A 14,750-nucleotide genomic window follows, 5' to 3' on the forward strand; every position below is an offset into this window, starting at 1 on the left:
CGGCACCCCCAGACCCAGAGGGCAGGCGGGGAAGGCCAGTGATGGAGACTTAGTGGGGACCCGAGGCAAGACAGGGAGCCCACCAGGGCGGCTGAAAGGGACAGAATCCCTGCCCCAGGCCTCTGTGCTACCCCGCCACCCTGCACGCAGCTTCTGCCAGAAGGGGCTGCAGTCTTGTCCTTACAGAAGCAGCAGCCAGGAATCCTCAGTACTGCCAAGGTCCCCCAGACCACCCCCATATCGAGCAAAGGACCTCAACTTACCCGGATGCCACACACCCCCGAGGTCTCTCTGTCCTGACTCCGTTGGCCCCTGAGGCCTGAAGTCCCGAGGCCTGCTTGCCCCGCCCTCTCCCCCGGGGTGGAGGAGCCCATCGCCCTGCCCAGAAGGCCGGCTCGGCTCCCGGGACGCAGAGAATGCCGACGCTCCGGTTTCACTTCCTCCCCAGTCGCCAGGGCCCCGTGTCCGGTCCCGGACCGTCCCCGCGGCCAGCCCGTGCTCCCTACCCCAAATCCAAGGTCCAGGTTGTGATTGCAATTGCCCCACCCCTACCCCAGACCAAAACGGGGCCAGCTGTTCCTTCCGCCCGTCACGCCCCGTCCAGCTGGGCCTCACTCCCCCGCCCCATCAGTCAGTCCCCTGCCCCCGTGTCATCTCTGGACGGGGCAGCCATGTGAATCCCACCCACACCCCTGCCACCGTCTTGGGCCACACTAATGTTAGGGAGCTCCAGTCAGCTGCGTCTCCAGACCCCGATCCCCGCTTCCTGCCCTCCACCATCGCTCAGACCCCCCAGACTGACCGATTAAAGCCACCTGGGCAATCTCTACTGGGGGGAGTCCACTGCTCCCCATCCCCAGAACACCTGCACACCCCAACAACAGGAAAGAGAATGAATGAGAACTGTAAGGCTCTCAGTTTTCCTCACCCTTTCTCCCACTGCGCTGGCTTCCTGGAAGTTCAGTCACTCCACTGGAGACCTGGAACAAGAAAAACCCAGGGTTAGCTCCTTGGGTGCAGGATTATGATGGCACTTATTAAGCGCTTCCTATGTGCAAAGCACCGTTCTAAGTGCTGGGAAGGGTACAAGGTGATCAGGTTGTCCCACGGGGGGCTCACAGTCTCCATCCCCATTTTCCAGATGAGGGAACTGAGGCCCAGAGAAGTTAAGTGACTTGCCCAAAGTCACCCAGCTGACAAGTGGCGGAGTCGGGATTTGAACCCATGACCTCTGACTCCCAAGCCTGGGCTCTTTCCACTGAGCCCCGCTGCTTCTCTGGAAAGAGCAAGGTCTAACCTTGGGTCTAACCTTCGCTCGGATGCCCTTGGGCAAGTTGCAACCTAACAGCCTCAGTTTCCTGAACTACGGAGGGAGATTAATTCAGAGGGTGAAGCAGTTGTGGAAATGTTTTGGAAAACCCACAATGTCAAAGGAAGGTATTAGTGGAATTGTTGCCACACAGGTGAGTGGATGGGCCAGTCAGAGTGAGCCAAGTCCATTAGCCCCAGGATCCCTTGATATTTCTACGCTGATGACACCCAGATCTACATCTCTGCCCCTGCTCTCTCCCCCTCCCTCCAGGCTCACATCTCCTCCTGCCTTCAGGACATCTCCATCTGGATGTCCGCCCGCCACCTAAAGCTCAACATGTCGAAGACTGAGCTCCTTGTCTTCCCTCCCAAACCTTGTCCTCTCCCTGACTTTCCCATCTCTGTTGACGGCACTATCATCCTTCCCGTCTCACAAGCCCGCAACCTTGGTGTCATCCTCGACTCCGCTCTCTCATTCACCCCTCACATCCAAGCCGTCACCAAAACCTGCCGGTCTCAGCTCCGCAACATTGCCAAGATCCGCCCTTTCCTCTCCATCCAAACTGCTACCCTGCTCATTCAAGCTCTCATCCTATCCCGTCTGGACTACTGCACCAGCCTTCTCTCTGATCTCCCATCCTCGTGTCTCTCTCCACTTCAATCCATACTTCATGCTGCTGCCCGGATTATCTCTGTCCAGAAATGCTCTGGGCATATTACTACCCTCCTCAAAAATCTCCAGTGGCTACCAATCAATCTGCGCATCAGGCAGAAACTCCTCACCCTGGGCTTCAAGGCTCTCCATCACCTCGCCCCCTCCTACCTCACCTCCCTTCTCTCCTTCTACTGCCCAGCCCGCACCCTCCGCTTCTCCACCGCTGATCTCCTCACCGTACCTCGCTCTCGCCTGTCCCGCCGTCGACCCCCGGCCCACGTCATCCCCCGGGCCTGGAATGCCCTCCCTCTGCCCATCCGCCAAGCTAGCTCTCTTCCTCCCTTCAAGGCCCTGCTGAGAGCTCACCTCCTCCAGGAGGCCTTCCCAGATTGAGCCCCTTCCTTCCTCTCCCCCTCGTTCCCCTCTCCAATCCCCCCATCTTACCTCCTTCCCTTCCCCACAGCACCTGTATATATGTATATATGGTTGTACATATTTATTACTCTATTTATTTATTTATTTATTTATTTTACTTGTACATTTCTATCCTATTTATTTTATTTTGTTGGTATGTTTGGTTCTGTTCTCTGTCTCCCCCTTTTAGACTGTGAGCCCACTGTTGGGTAGGGACTGTCTCTATGTGTTGCCAATTTGTACTTCCCAAGCGCTTAGTACAGTGCTCTGCACATAGTAAGCGCTCAATAAATACGATTGATTGATTGATTGATTTTCTGGCCCTGCCCAATCAAATCAATGGTATTTACTGAGCATCTGCTACGTGCGGAGCGCTGTGTTAAGGGCTTGATAGAGTAAAAATACAACAGAGTTGGTTGTCACGATCACTGCCCTCAAAAAGCTTACAATCTAGCTGGGGAGAGAGAGGCATGTCTATCAATTACAGGAAGGGGAAGTGGAAGAGTGTGGAGTTGTGTACAGCATGGCTCAGTGGAAAGAGCACGGGCTTTGGAGTCAGAGGTCATGGGTTCAAATCCTGTCTCCCCATGTCTGCTGTGAGACTTTGGGCAAGCCACAACTTCTCTGTGCCTCAGTTCCCTCATCTGTAAAATGGGGACGAAGCATGTGAGCCCCCCGTGGGACAACCTGAACACCTTGTAACCTCCCCAGTGCTTAGAACAGTGCTTTGCACATAGTAAGCACTTAATAAATGCTATTATTATTATTATTATTCTGAACCTGAGGAGAGTTTCCAAGTACTTAAAGGGGCATGGACCCAAGTGCCTGGTGATGCAAGAGGGAGGGCAAATATGACGGGAAAATGATGAAAAAGGACTTTTTGGAAGAGATGTGATTTTCATAGGGCTTTGAAGGTGGGGAGAAGAGTGGTCTGTGGAACAGGGATTTGACCTGGCTACATGCTCAAATTGAGCAAAACCTCGACTTACAATCTTATAATCTAGTAGGATCAGTTTCCTCCTCCTTCCCACCATGTTGGATGGCCTCTTTCTTCTCCCTCCCCCAGATCTGATCAGAAGGATCTCCCCCACCCATGGTTTCCTTCCTAGTTTTCTCCCAGGATGGGAGGTATCCCTTAAGCATTTAGATATCACTCCACCTCCAGCCATATATTTATATTCTGCTGCTTCGATCTGTCATTTATTTTGCCTGCCTCCTCTACTAGACATGTCTCTCTACTAGTAGAGCAAAACCAAGCCCTAGGATTTTGCCTCATGCTGGACTCTCAAAATAGCATAAGAGCAATGGAGATGACATTCATAAAAGAGATCCAAGCCCTTCAGAAGGCAAATCAATCCATCAGTGATGTTTTCTGAGCACTTACTGTGTGCAGAGCATCATACGTAAGTACCTGGAGGGTACAAGTAAGTTCACTGTGAGCAGGGAATCTGTCTACCAACTCTGCTATGTTTTTACACTGCCCTCTCCCGAGTGCTTAGTACGCACAGTAAGTGCTCGATCAATCAATCAATCAATCATATTTATTGAGCACTTACTGTGTGCAGAGCACTGTACTAAGCGCTTGGGAAGTACAAGTCGGCAACACATAGAGACAGTCTCTACCCAACAGCAGGCTCACAGTCTAGAAAGGGGAGACAGAGAACAAAACCAAACATACTAACAAAATAAAATAAATAGAATAGATATGTACAAGATAAATAAATAGAGTAATAAATATGTACAAACATATATACAGGTATATATAAATATGATAAATACGACCGATTGATTGATTAGAATTCAATAGAGCTGGCAAAGAGCGGTAATGGGGGGGACGGAACTAGAGGAATATAGAAGAAAGGAGAGAAGGGCTATGTAAGGTAAAATGGAGATCTGACAATTGTCTAGTACGTTAGATCCAGGTAAAATTCCCAACCAGATCGTTCGAGCCCAAAAGTCTACTTTGGGCCCCGAATCATCCAGTTGGGCTGCCTACATGGAGCAAACGAACTGGATAATCGCCAGGATCCGCTTCGCTCCGTTGCCTCCAGAAGGCACTAAATCAATGCCCTTGGTAGACCGACATGCCAACCTTCCAGGCTCTGGGCCATGCCAACCCTTTGAGCGAGCTGAGTCACAGCTGATTCGTTTTTCCCACAATTACTCACTCCCCTTCCGAGCTGGGAAGCGCCATTCCCCGGCTCCCACCCCCCAGCTAGGGCTCCTTGTCCCCTGGTTCCCTGCTTTCCAGCCACAGTTTTGGGCCCTTTCCATTCACCCCCTTGGATCGGGCCCGGCCAGGCCCAGCCCGGTGGCTTGAGGGGGATCCCTGCAGCTTCACTAGAGAAAGGATCTTCCCTGCTCCGATCTCTGCCAGGAAGAGCTGACTGAGGACTGACCCTTGTCCCCTCTCTGCCAAGCCAAAAACCGCCGGTTTGACAGCCAGGTCTGCTCTATCCAGCAGGAGAGGGGTAGATCAGCACAGAGGGGGTGTTTATCTTGGGCGAAACTCGACCCAACATCTGTGTCAGCAATGGAGATTCAACTTTCACGGCCCTGGGGGTAGGAGACTCTTGCGCAGACGGTGGTGGTTACGTCCTGCTGGTCTACCTCGGGGTGGGGGACGGAATGAAGGAGAGGTGAGGCTGACTGGGCTGTGTCCGCCGCCCACAAAAATTCTTGTATTCACTAAGAAAGAGCTGATCTCTCCCTTCTCCTAACCCAACAACCTCTTCCACAGTGCTTAGTACACAGCAAGTGCTCAATAAGAAGTACAGTGGTTTAGTGAATAGAGCATGGGCCTGGGGAGTTAGAAGGACCTGGGTTCTAATCCCAGGTCTGCCACTTGTCTGCTGTGTGACCTTGAGCAAGTCAATTCACTTCTCTGTGCCTCAGTTACCTCATCTGTAAAATAGGGATTAAGCCTGTGAGGTCCATGTGGGATGTGGACTGTGTCCAGCCTGATTACTCTGTACCCTACTCCAATGCTTAGACTAGTGCCTGGCACATAGTAAGTGCTCAACGAATACCATAAAAACTAAAGAAATATTGGCCAGGTCATCCAGGGAAAGGTCATCCAATGGTCAGACACCCACTCTGGTCGCGTGTCTTGGATTCTGTATCGCACTAACGGTTTTCACTAGAGATAGAAAATTCAAAGAGGAGGAGTATGCTTGAGAAAGGTGCTGGAGGGTGACCAGTTAGGTTGCTGGGGGCTCCATTTCCCATGGTCCTTCAATAATAATTATTGTAGTATTTGTTAAGCACTTACTATGTGTCAAGCACTGTACTCAGTGCTGCGGTAGATACAAGATAATTGTGTTGGACACAATCCCTGTCCCATATAGGGCTCACAGTCTTAACCCCTGTTTTACAGATGAGGTATCTGAGGCACAGAGAAGGAAAGCAACTTGCCCAAGGTCACACAGCAGATGAGTGGCACAGTGGGGATTAGAAACCAGATCCTTCTGGTTCCCAGGACTGTGCTCCTTCCAATAAGCAGAGGGAAAGGAGGTGAGGTTGGTTGCAGCTTCCTTGTCAGAATTAGGCCTTCTGGCCATTAAGCAGGGCTTAACTTGGCTGAAAGGCCAGCAGTCACTTGTCCTGGACCCTGGCTTCGGTGTCCAGAGGGAATGTAAAGAACGACTCACAACCTGAATGTGCCCCTCTAAGCCAGATACACAAGGGGCTACAACCGGGTTTCACTCAAATATTGCATCAACACTGGCCTTATTTCTCTAGCAGAGATCGGGCCAAAGTTACAGATGGACAACAAAGAAGATATTCACTTTGGATAGGAGGTTGGAGGAGAGCCAGGAAGCTGCAGGAACCTTCCCCTCCCTTCCCCACCCCCGGGTGACCAAACTTTGGCTGGGAGATGGCGGCTGTGGGCCAATGGTCACCCCCGTCGAGCCGCCACCCAGAGGGACCAGTCCCGAGCGCCATGCCAAGCCTGGTCAAGACGCCACCGCAGCTCCTGCCCTGGGGAGGAAGGTAGTGCCTGGGGGGGATAACCCGGGGACCACCCCCCAACAGGGATTGTTTCATGGGGCAGGGAGAGCTGGCAGATTTGGTGGAGAGGGAGGAATCTGGCTTTCCAGGGAAACGGGGAGGATGGAAAGGGATCGGGCGCCGAGATGAGGCCCTGTCCCAGACATTCCTGAACATGTTTCTGGACAGCTGTCTCTCAGTAGGGACCACTCTCAGGCCTGGCCAGGATCCAGCGGAGCCAGGCTTATCTGGCAAAAGCCCCCAGCCCGCATAATTCCCGGCTGGCGGGTGGGAGAGAAGGAGAGCGGTCTCACGGCAAGGGTGCTGGGGCTGTGGAATTACAGCCCCCCACCCCGTGCTGGACCCCACAGGACAGAGAGGAGAGCTGGACCCCCCTCCCTGCCCAGCCCTCCCCAGGCAGGGCAACACTTCTCCTCTCTCCTCTGCCGAGTGAGCTGGCATGCCGCGTGCCACGCTCCCCGATGCCGGGGGAGGCTGCTGGCAGTCAAAATCCTGCCAGATCAATAGTGCATCTAATTAAGGGAATTTAATTGCTTCCATTGTTCAGCCAGGGCCTGCATCATTGCAAATAACTATTGATGGGACTTTTTTTTTTTTTTTAGCATTTTCCTCGCTCTCCATTTTTGCATCCGGCCCCGGCCTCAGCAGAGAAGGGACCGTGACGACACGATCGCACAGTGCCAGAAGGAGGGTCTGAGGGCAACCACCCCCACCCCCTTACGATTCACCCAATTAGTGAAAACTGTCATTTCAAGGGCCGGTAGCTTGCTGAACTGACAGGCTGAATGATGCAATGTCAAAGGATTAGCTTCCCTTCACCTCCCCCGTTCCTCCCCCAAAAAGCAATCGGTTCTGGGGGATGCTGGGAGAGAAGGTGGGTCTACCGCATAATAATAATAATGATAGCATTTATTAAGTGCTTACTACGTGCAAAGCACTGTTCTAAACGCTGGAATAGTTACAAGGTGATGAGGTTGTCCCATGGGGGGCTCACAGTCTTCATCCCCATTTTCCGAATGAGGGAACTGAGGCCCAGAGAAGTTAAGTGACTTGCCCAAAGTCACCCAGCTGACAAGTGGTGGAGCCGGGATTTGAACGCATGACCTCTGACTCCAAAGCCCGGGCTCTTTCCACTGAGCCACGCTGCTTCTCATGATCCTACACTGCCAGAGGGAGGGTCTGGGGGGGCACCTTCTGCTTCCCAAGAGGCTGCTCTCTGCCAAGTGGTCCCAGACAATTAGTGGAGACTGTCATTTCGGGGCCCACTAGCTTGCCGAACTGACCACTTAAATGATGCTATAGCAAAGGATCAGTTTCCCTTGGGCTCCCCCATCCCTCCCCCACCAAACAATCAGTTCTGGGGGACTTGGGAGAGAGAGAAAGTGGATCCCACAGTTAGAGTGAAAGCTCTTTATGAGCAGGGAACATGTCGCTTTCCAATTCTATACTTCCCAAGAGCACAGAACAGTGCACTGAGTGGGTGCTCAATAAATGTTATTGCTCCATGCAACAATCTCCTGCCTCTGGGTCTGTTAATTGGGTCTCAGTGACCTCATCTGTAAAATGGGGATTAAGACTGAGAGCCCCCACCTCGCCCCCCGTGGGACAACCTCATCACCTTGTAACCTCCCCAGCGCTTAGAACAGTGCTTTGCACATAGTAAGCGCTTAATAAAATGCCATCATTATTATTATTATTATTATACTGTACTCTCCCAATCCGCTTAGTACAGTGCTCTGCACACAGTAAGCACTCAATAAATGTGACTGACTGATTGACACCCTGGCAAAAAAACTTCCTTCAGCCTACCCTGAGTACCAGAGCACTTCTGTACATATCCTCCTCTAGCCTGTAAGCTCACTGCGGTCACAGGACATGTCTACCTACTCTACTGCATTGTATTCTCCCAAGCATTTAGTACAGTGCTCTGCGCACAGTAAGCATTCGGTATCATCGATGATGACGACGCTATCCATAATGTATTTTATATGGATATCCCCATCTCAGCTGTAAACTCTTTGTGGGCAGGGAACATGTCTAACAACTTTGTTGTACTGAACTCTCCCAAGCATTTAGTAAGAGAAGCAGCATGGCTCAGTGGAAAGAGCACGAGCATTGGAGTCGGAGTCATGGGTTCGAATCCCAGCTCTGCCAATTGTCAGCTGTGTGACTTTGGGCAAGTCACTTCACTTCTCTGTGCTTCAGTTCCGACTGTGAGCCCCCTGTGGGACAACCTGATCTCCTTGTAACCTCTCCAGCACTTAGAACAATGTTTTGCACGTAGTAAGCATTTAATAAATGCCATTATTATCATTATTATTATTCCAGTGCTCTATATACAGTAAGGGATCAATAAATATCACTGACTGACTGATTTGTGGGTTTAGAATGACCTCACCTAGACTAATAATAATAATAATAATGGCATTTGTTAAGCTGTGTGTCAACCACCATTCTACATGCTGAGATAGATACAAGTCAATCAGCTTGGACACAGTCTCTGCTCCACACAGGGCTCGCAGTCTTAATCCCCATTTTACAGATGAGGGAACTGAGGCACAGAAGTTAGGTGACTTGCCCAAGGTCACACAGCAGACAGTGGTGGAACTGGGATTGGAATCCATGACCTTCTGATTCCCAGGCCTGTCCTCTAACCTCTATACCATGCTGCTCCTGCAGACGGCCTGGAAAATTCCAGGGGAAAGGCAGATTGGGTCGCTATCGGGTAGCCTCAGCGTGAAGCCAATCAATTTGGAAATTTGTTTATCACTTCCATGACCTCCCCCACAACCCAATACACACACACACACACACACACACGCGCGACTGTTTTGCCCCAGTCCGGTCTATCCTCTGGGATCTAGTTCTGACTGGGCAGGTAGCAGTGCCAAACAAGTGACTCCCGGGGCAAGATGGAGCCAATTAACCAGTGTCCACTGAGCAGTCCATAAAACTCCTCTAGCAGATTTTAACATATAAATCAGAAGCGGAGAAAGAAGGAGGGGGAATTGGGAGGCAGCAAAATTAAGGAGAAAACTTCCTAGCCCCTGCCCTGCTCAGACACACATCTCCCTCTCCCCGAGTCTGGGGCCCATTTCGGAGCCTCTTGGTTCAAGCCTGGGAAGACCAAGTGAAACCCTAAGGTCCTGACTTCATCCCCTTCAACTCCAGCGCCATTCTGTAGAGGCCCAGAACTGGCTCCCAGGCTCTCACAGCCACAGAAATTCATTCATTCATTCAATCGTATTTACTGAGCGCTTACTGTGTGCAGAGCACTGTACTAAGCACTTGGGAAGTACAAGTCGGCAACATATAGAGACGGTCCCTACCCACCAACGGGCTCACAGTCTAGAAGGGGGAGACAGACAACAAAACACGGAGAAAGGCAGGAAGGGGATTCAGGAATCTTGAAGGATTCTGGGAACGTCTGGGGAAGTGATGCTAGAGGCGGATGGCGGAGTGGAAAAGAGGAAACAGGCCCCAATTCCCGTGATCAACTGCCGGCGTAACTGAGGCCCTGCCCCAGGGAGACAGGGAAGGAGCCGGGGGAAAGGTCACCCCCAGAAAAGAGTAAGGCCCTCCGAGGGTACAGCGGGAGAGATTTCACCACCACTTCTCCCCAAAGCCCTGAGAACAGGGACTGGGCCGATGGCCAAGCTCTTTGCCCTGGACAGATTCCACTTCGCTTCCACTTCAGAGCTGGGGCCAGCAGGCAGGGAGAATATGGAAGAAGGCAATTAGAGAAATCGGATTTGGAGAGAGAGTTTGGGGCTGTGGAAGTTGAAGGATGCATCAACTTCCCCTCCTCCATTCCACCGCCCAGCGACTTGGAGAACAGTATGAGTGGAGGCAAGGAGGACAGAAGTGAGGCAGTGTGGCCTTGTAGAAAGAGCGTGAATCTGAGAGTCAACTGATGCCAACTTATGTTGCCAACTTGTACTTCCCAAGTGCTTAGTACAGTGCTCTGCATATAGTAAGCGCTCGATAAATACGATTGAATGAGTGGACCATTCATTCAATCGTATTTATCAAGCGCTTACTGTGTGCAGAGCACTGTACTAAGTGCTTCGGAAAGTACAATACAGCAATAAAGAGAGACAATCCAGGGTACCAGCCCTGACTGCTGTCGGTCTTTGGGCAAGTCAATTCCCTGGGCCTCAGTTTCCTCGTCTGCAAAATGGGGATTAAGTCCTCGCCACAATTTAGACAGACAGTGAACCCCATGTGGGACGCAAACTATGTCCAACCTGATCAACTGAATCTACCCCAGTGCTGAGTAGAGTGCTTGGCACATGGTAAGGGCTTAACAAGTATCATATAAAAAACTTCTGCATCTCAATTTCTTCATCAGTAAATTGGGGTCAAAATTTGTGCTTTCCCTTCTCTCTTAGGTTGTGAACCCTGTGTGGCCTAGTGGAAAGAGCACGGGCCAGGGAATAAGAACGTCATGAGTTTTGATCCCGGCTCTGCCACTTGTCTACTGTGACCTTGGGCAAGCCCTTTCACTTCTCTGTGCCTCAGTTACCTGATCTGTAAACTGGGGATTGAGGTGGTGAGCCCCACATGGGATAGGGACTGTGTCCAACTAGAGTTGCTTGTATCCACCCCAGCAGTTAGTAATAATAATAATAATAATAATAATAATAATAATAATAATAATAATAATGTTGGTATTTGTTAAGCGCTTACTATGTGCAAAGCACTGTTCTAAGTGCTGGGGTAGATACAAGGTAATCAGGTTGTCCCACATGGGGCTCACAGTCTTCATCCCCATTTTACAGATGAGGGAACTGAGGCCCAGAGAAGTGAAGTGACTTGCCCAAAGTCACACAGCCGACAAGTGGCGGAGCCGGGATTTGAACCCACGACCTCTGACTCCAAAGCCCGGGCTCTTTTCCACTGAGCCACGCTGTAGTATCTGGCACTTAAAAAATACCCTATGGAAGCAGCGTGGCCTAGTGGGGAGAGCACGGGCTTGGGAGTCAGAGGACATGGGTTCTAATCTCAGGTGCACCAGTTGTCTGCTGTATGACCTTGGGCAAGTCACTTAACTTCTCTATGTCTCGGTTACCTCTTTTGTAAAAATGGGGATCAAGACTGTGAGCCCCACGTGGGGCAACCTGATTACCTTGTATCTACTCCAGTAAGCGGTTAACAAATGCCATAATTATTATGTTGCTTCTCCCCCAGCACATACACTAAGCACTGAACTGCAATTATTATTACCATTATTAGGAGGGGAGTCCAGGCCCCACCCAAGACTTTGGGCCAACCCTGGTTTATTCCAGACTGGCTGAGCTGGCACAAACACCATCCCAGCGGGATCTCAGGGAGGATTCAGTGCTGGTCCACTACCCCACCAGTCCCCAGAGAAACCCAGTTGGGGAGCCGGAACTGGAACCAGCAGCTCAGGGCAGGCTCCTGCTGCTTGCTAGATGCCAAAGAACAGATGAAAGGGGTTGACCTTTGGCGGAGCCCAGCCTTAGGGCCAGGGGGGAGAGAGGGGGGAATAAAAAAATCAGCAAGTGAAAGCCAGAAAAACCAGACTGACAAAACATCCTGGCCTCACTGCTAAGCTCTGGGAAAAGGGTGACTATTAACTATTTGGTTTAACAATTAACATTTAGGTGCACGTCAAGCCTGCTGAAGGCTGAGCCTGGAGGGGAGAAGGAAGGAGGGGGGAAGGCAACTCTGTTCCACACTGGCTCCTGTTCCTTTGACCTGAATGTTTGGGAGAGGGCTGAGGTAGGAGGCTGGAGATCTCCCAGTGTAAAGGAGGTGAGGTTAAACCAGGAGGGAATGAGGGCAAAACCCTAGCACCATCCTCAGACACGGCACCAATCGGTAGTACTTATTGAGCACTTACTCCATGCAGAGCACTGGACTTGGTGTTTGGGAGAGTAGCGTGGCTAGGAGATATGATCCCTGCCCTCGAGAAGCATACAGTCTAGCTGGGAAGACAGACCTAAAATAAATTACAGGCAAGGGGGAAGCAAACAGATGGATGTCTACCTAAGTGTTGTGGGGGAAGATGGGGAGATTGAGTCCAACGGTTTAGATGATGCAGAAGTTCTGGATTGACATGAGCCAGACAAGCAATAAATTTATTTATTTACATTAATGCCTGTCTCTCCCTCTAGACTGTGAGCTCATTGCGGGCAGAGAACATGTCGGTTTATTATTGTGTGTGGCTCAGTGGAAAGAGCACGGGCTTTGGAGTCAGAGGTCATGGGTTTGAATCCTGACTCGGCCACATGTCTGCGGTGTGACCTTGGGTAAGTCACTTAACTTCTCTGAGCCTCAGTTACCTCATCTGTAAAATGGGGATTAAGATTGCGAGCCCCACGTGGGACAACTTGATCACCTTGTATCCCTCTCCCCCCGCCCCCCCGGCGCTTAGAACAGTGCTCTGCACATAGTAAGTGCTTAACAAATGCCATTATTATTATTATATTGTACTCTCCCAAGTGCTTAGTACAGTGCTTTCCAAACAGTGAGCACCCAATAAATACAAATGAATGAATATTTATTACTCTGTTTATTTATTTATTTATTTATTTTACTTGTACATTTCTATCCTACTTATTTTATTTTGTTGGTATGTTTGGTTCTGTTCTCTGTCTCCCCCTTTTAGACTGTGAGCCCACTATCGGGTAGGGACTGTCTCTACGTGATGCCAATTTGTACTTCCCAAGCGCTTAGTACAGTGCTCTGCACATAGTAAGCGCTCAATAAATACGATTGATTGATTGATTGATTGATTGAATAACAAGCAGCATGGCCTAATGGAAAGAGTGTTGGTCTGGGAATCAGAGGACCTGGGTTCAAATTGAGGTTCCACCACTTGTCTGCCCGGTGACCTTGGGTAAGTCACTTACCTTCAGGTCCTTTTGGCTCCCAAGCCCATGCTCTATCCACTAGACAACACTGCTTCTAGACTAAGTTCCAAGCTGCCTCTAGACTGTCAATTCCTTGTGAGCAGAGAACATGTCTACCAATCGTTAATCTTTTTTCTCTCCCAAGAACATATTACATCTGGGAAGCAACACGGCCCGGTGGATAAAACGCAAACCTGGGGTTCAGAAGGATCCCTGCTCTGCCCCTTGTCCGCTGTGCGACCTTAGGCAAGTCACTTCACTTCCCTGTGCCTCAGTTACCACATCTGTAAAACGGCTGTGAATCCCATGTGAGACAGGGACTGTGTCCAACCGATGCGCTTGTATCCGCCCCAGTGCTTAGTACAGTGCCTGGCACATAGTAAGCATTTAACAAATACCACAGTTAACAGTTGTTATCATCACAGTAAGCTGTCAATAAACATGACTGGTTGCACCCATTTGTTTGAGAACAAAAGTGTGCTAAATGCTAGGGTAGATACATGATAATCCTATCAGACACAGTTCCTGTCTAACAAAGGGGCTCACAATCTAAGAGATAGGGAGAGCAGATATCTTATCCCCCCAATTGATAGGGAAACTGAGGCCCAGGGAGGATGTGACTAAGAGATGGAACTAGAAGAGGCCTCTTTCCACTTGCCTAAAGCTGTGATGAGCTACAAGACTGTTCCCTTCAAGCACTGCTTAGCTGGCATGCTACCATAGAGGTTGCTGATTGTTGAATTTTAACCTGTTTTCATTACTTAAATCACATTCTTATTGCTAACTGACTGTCCTCTCCCATTTACATTGCACATCCCCTGTAAATCAGACATTGCAACCCTGATTGACTTATAATCACCCCAGTGCTTAGTCCAGTGTGGTGCCCATTCTATGCCCCTAATAATTACAATAATGGCAATAATAAGTGAGCTGTTGGGTTAATCTCTCCCATCATCCCTTCGGGGAAGGAAGAAGTGAGTGGGAAAAGGCTGATAAACCTTTTCTCTCTCTGATAAAGCATTTGCTATTTTGGGGACCAAAAGTAGGGTGCCTTGGGGCAGGGGGGAGAGGCAGGGGGGATGGCACACACACACAAAAGGAGAAAAAGGGGGGTTCACCCAGGATGTTTTATCTACTGAAGGCAGCAGTGTACTGGGGGGCAACCCAGCCTGGTGAATGAATGCCCCCGTTCTGTCCTTAACTTGGCCAAGAGGTTATGTTGGCTATTATCTCTAGGCCACTTTGTTTCTATCTCCCGGATCCCAAGCCTGTGAGTGGCTGGGAGATAATAATAATAATAATAATAGCATTTCTTAAGTATTTTCTCTGTGCAAGGCACTGTTCTAAGCACTGGGAAGGATACAAGGTGATCAGGTTGTCCCACGTGGGGTTCACAGTCTTAATCCCCATTTTACAGATGAGGTAACAGGCCCAAAGTCACACAGCTGACAAGTGGTGGAGCTGGGATTTGAACCCATGAT

The 14,750-nt window shown here is 50.2% G+C and overlaps 1 protein-coding gene across 13 annotated transcripts in view; it reads right to left on the reverse strand.

Moving 5' to 3' along the window:
* Window positions 1-14,750, reverse strand: part of EPB41L1 (erythrocyte membrane protein band 4.1 like 1) — a 135,644-nt gene that overhangs the window by 105,029 nt on the left and 15,865 nt on the right. For 11 of the 13 annotated variants that reach the window (XM_038750408.1, XM_038750406.1, XM_038750403.1 and 8 more), the window contains exon 2: window positions 929-980. The gene's annotated coding sequence lies outside the window, so the exon portion shown is untranslated. Of the gene's footprint in view, window positions 1-263; window positions 438-928; window positions 981-14,750 lie in introns of those variants that run through there. The other 2 variants (XM_038750400.1, XM_038750397.1) reach the window with 1 other exon arrangement.

Source organism: Tachyglossus aculeatus, chromosome 8, assembly GCF_015852505.1.
Source record: "Tachyglossus aculeatus isolate mTacAcu1 chromosome 8, mTacAcu1.pri, whole genome shotgun sequence".
NCBI classification, from domain to species: Eukaryota; Metazoa; Chordata; class Mammalia; order Monotremata; family Tachyglossidae; genus Tachyglossus; species Tachyglossus aculeatus.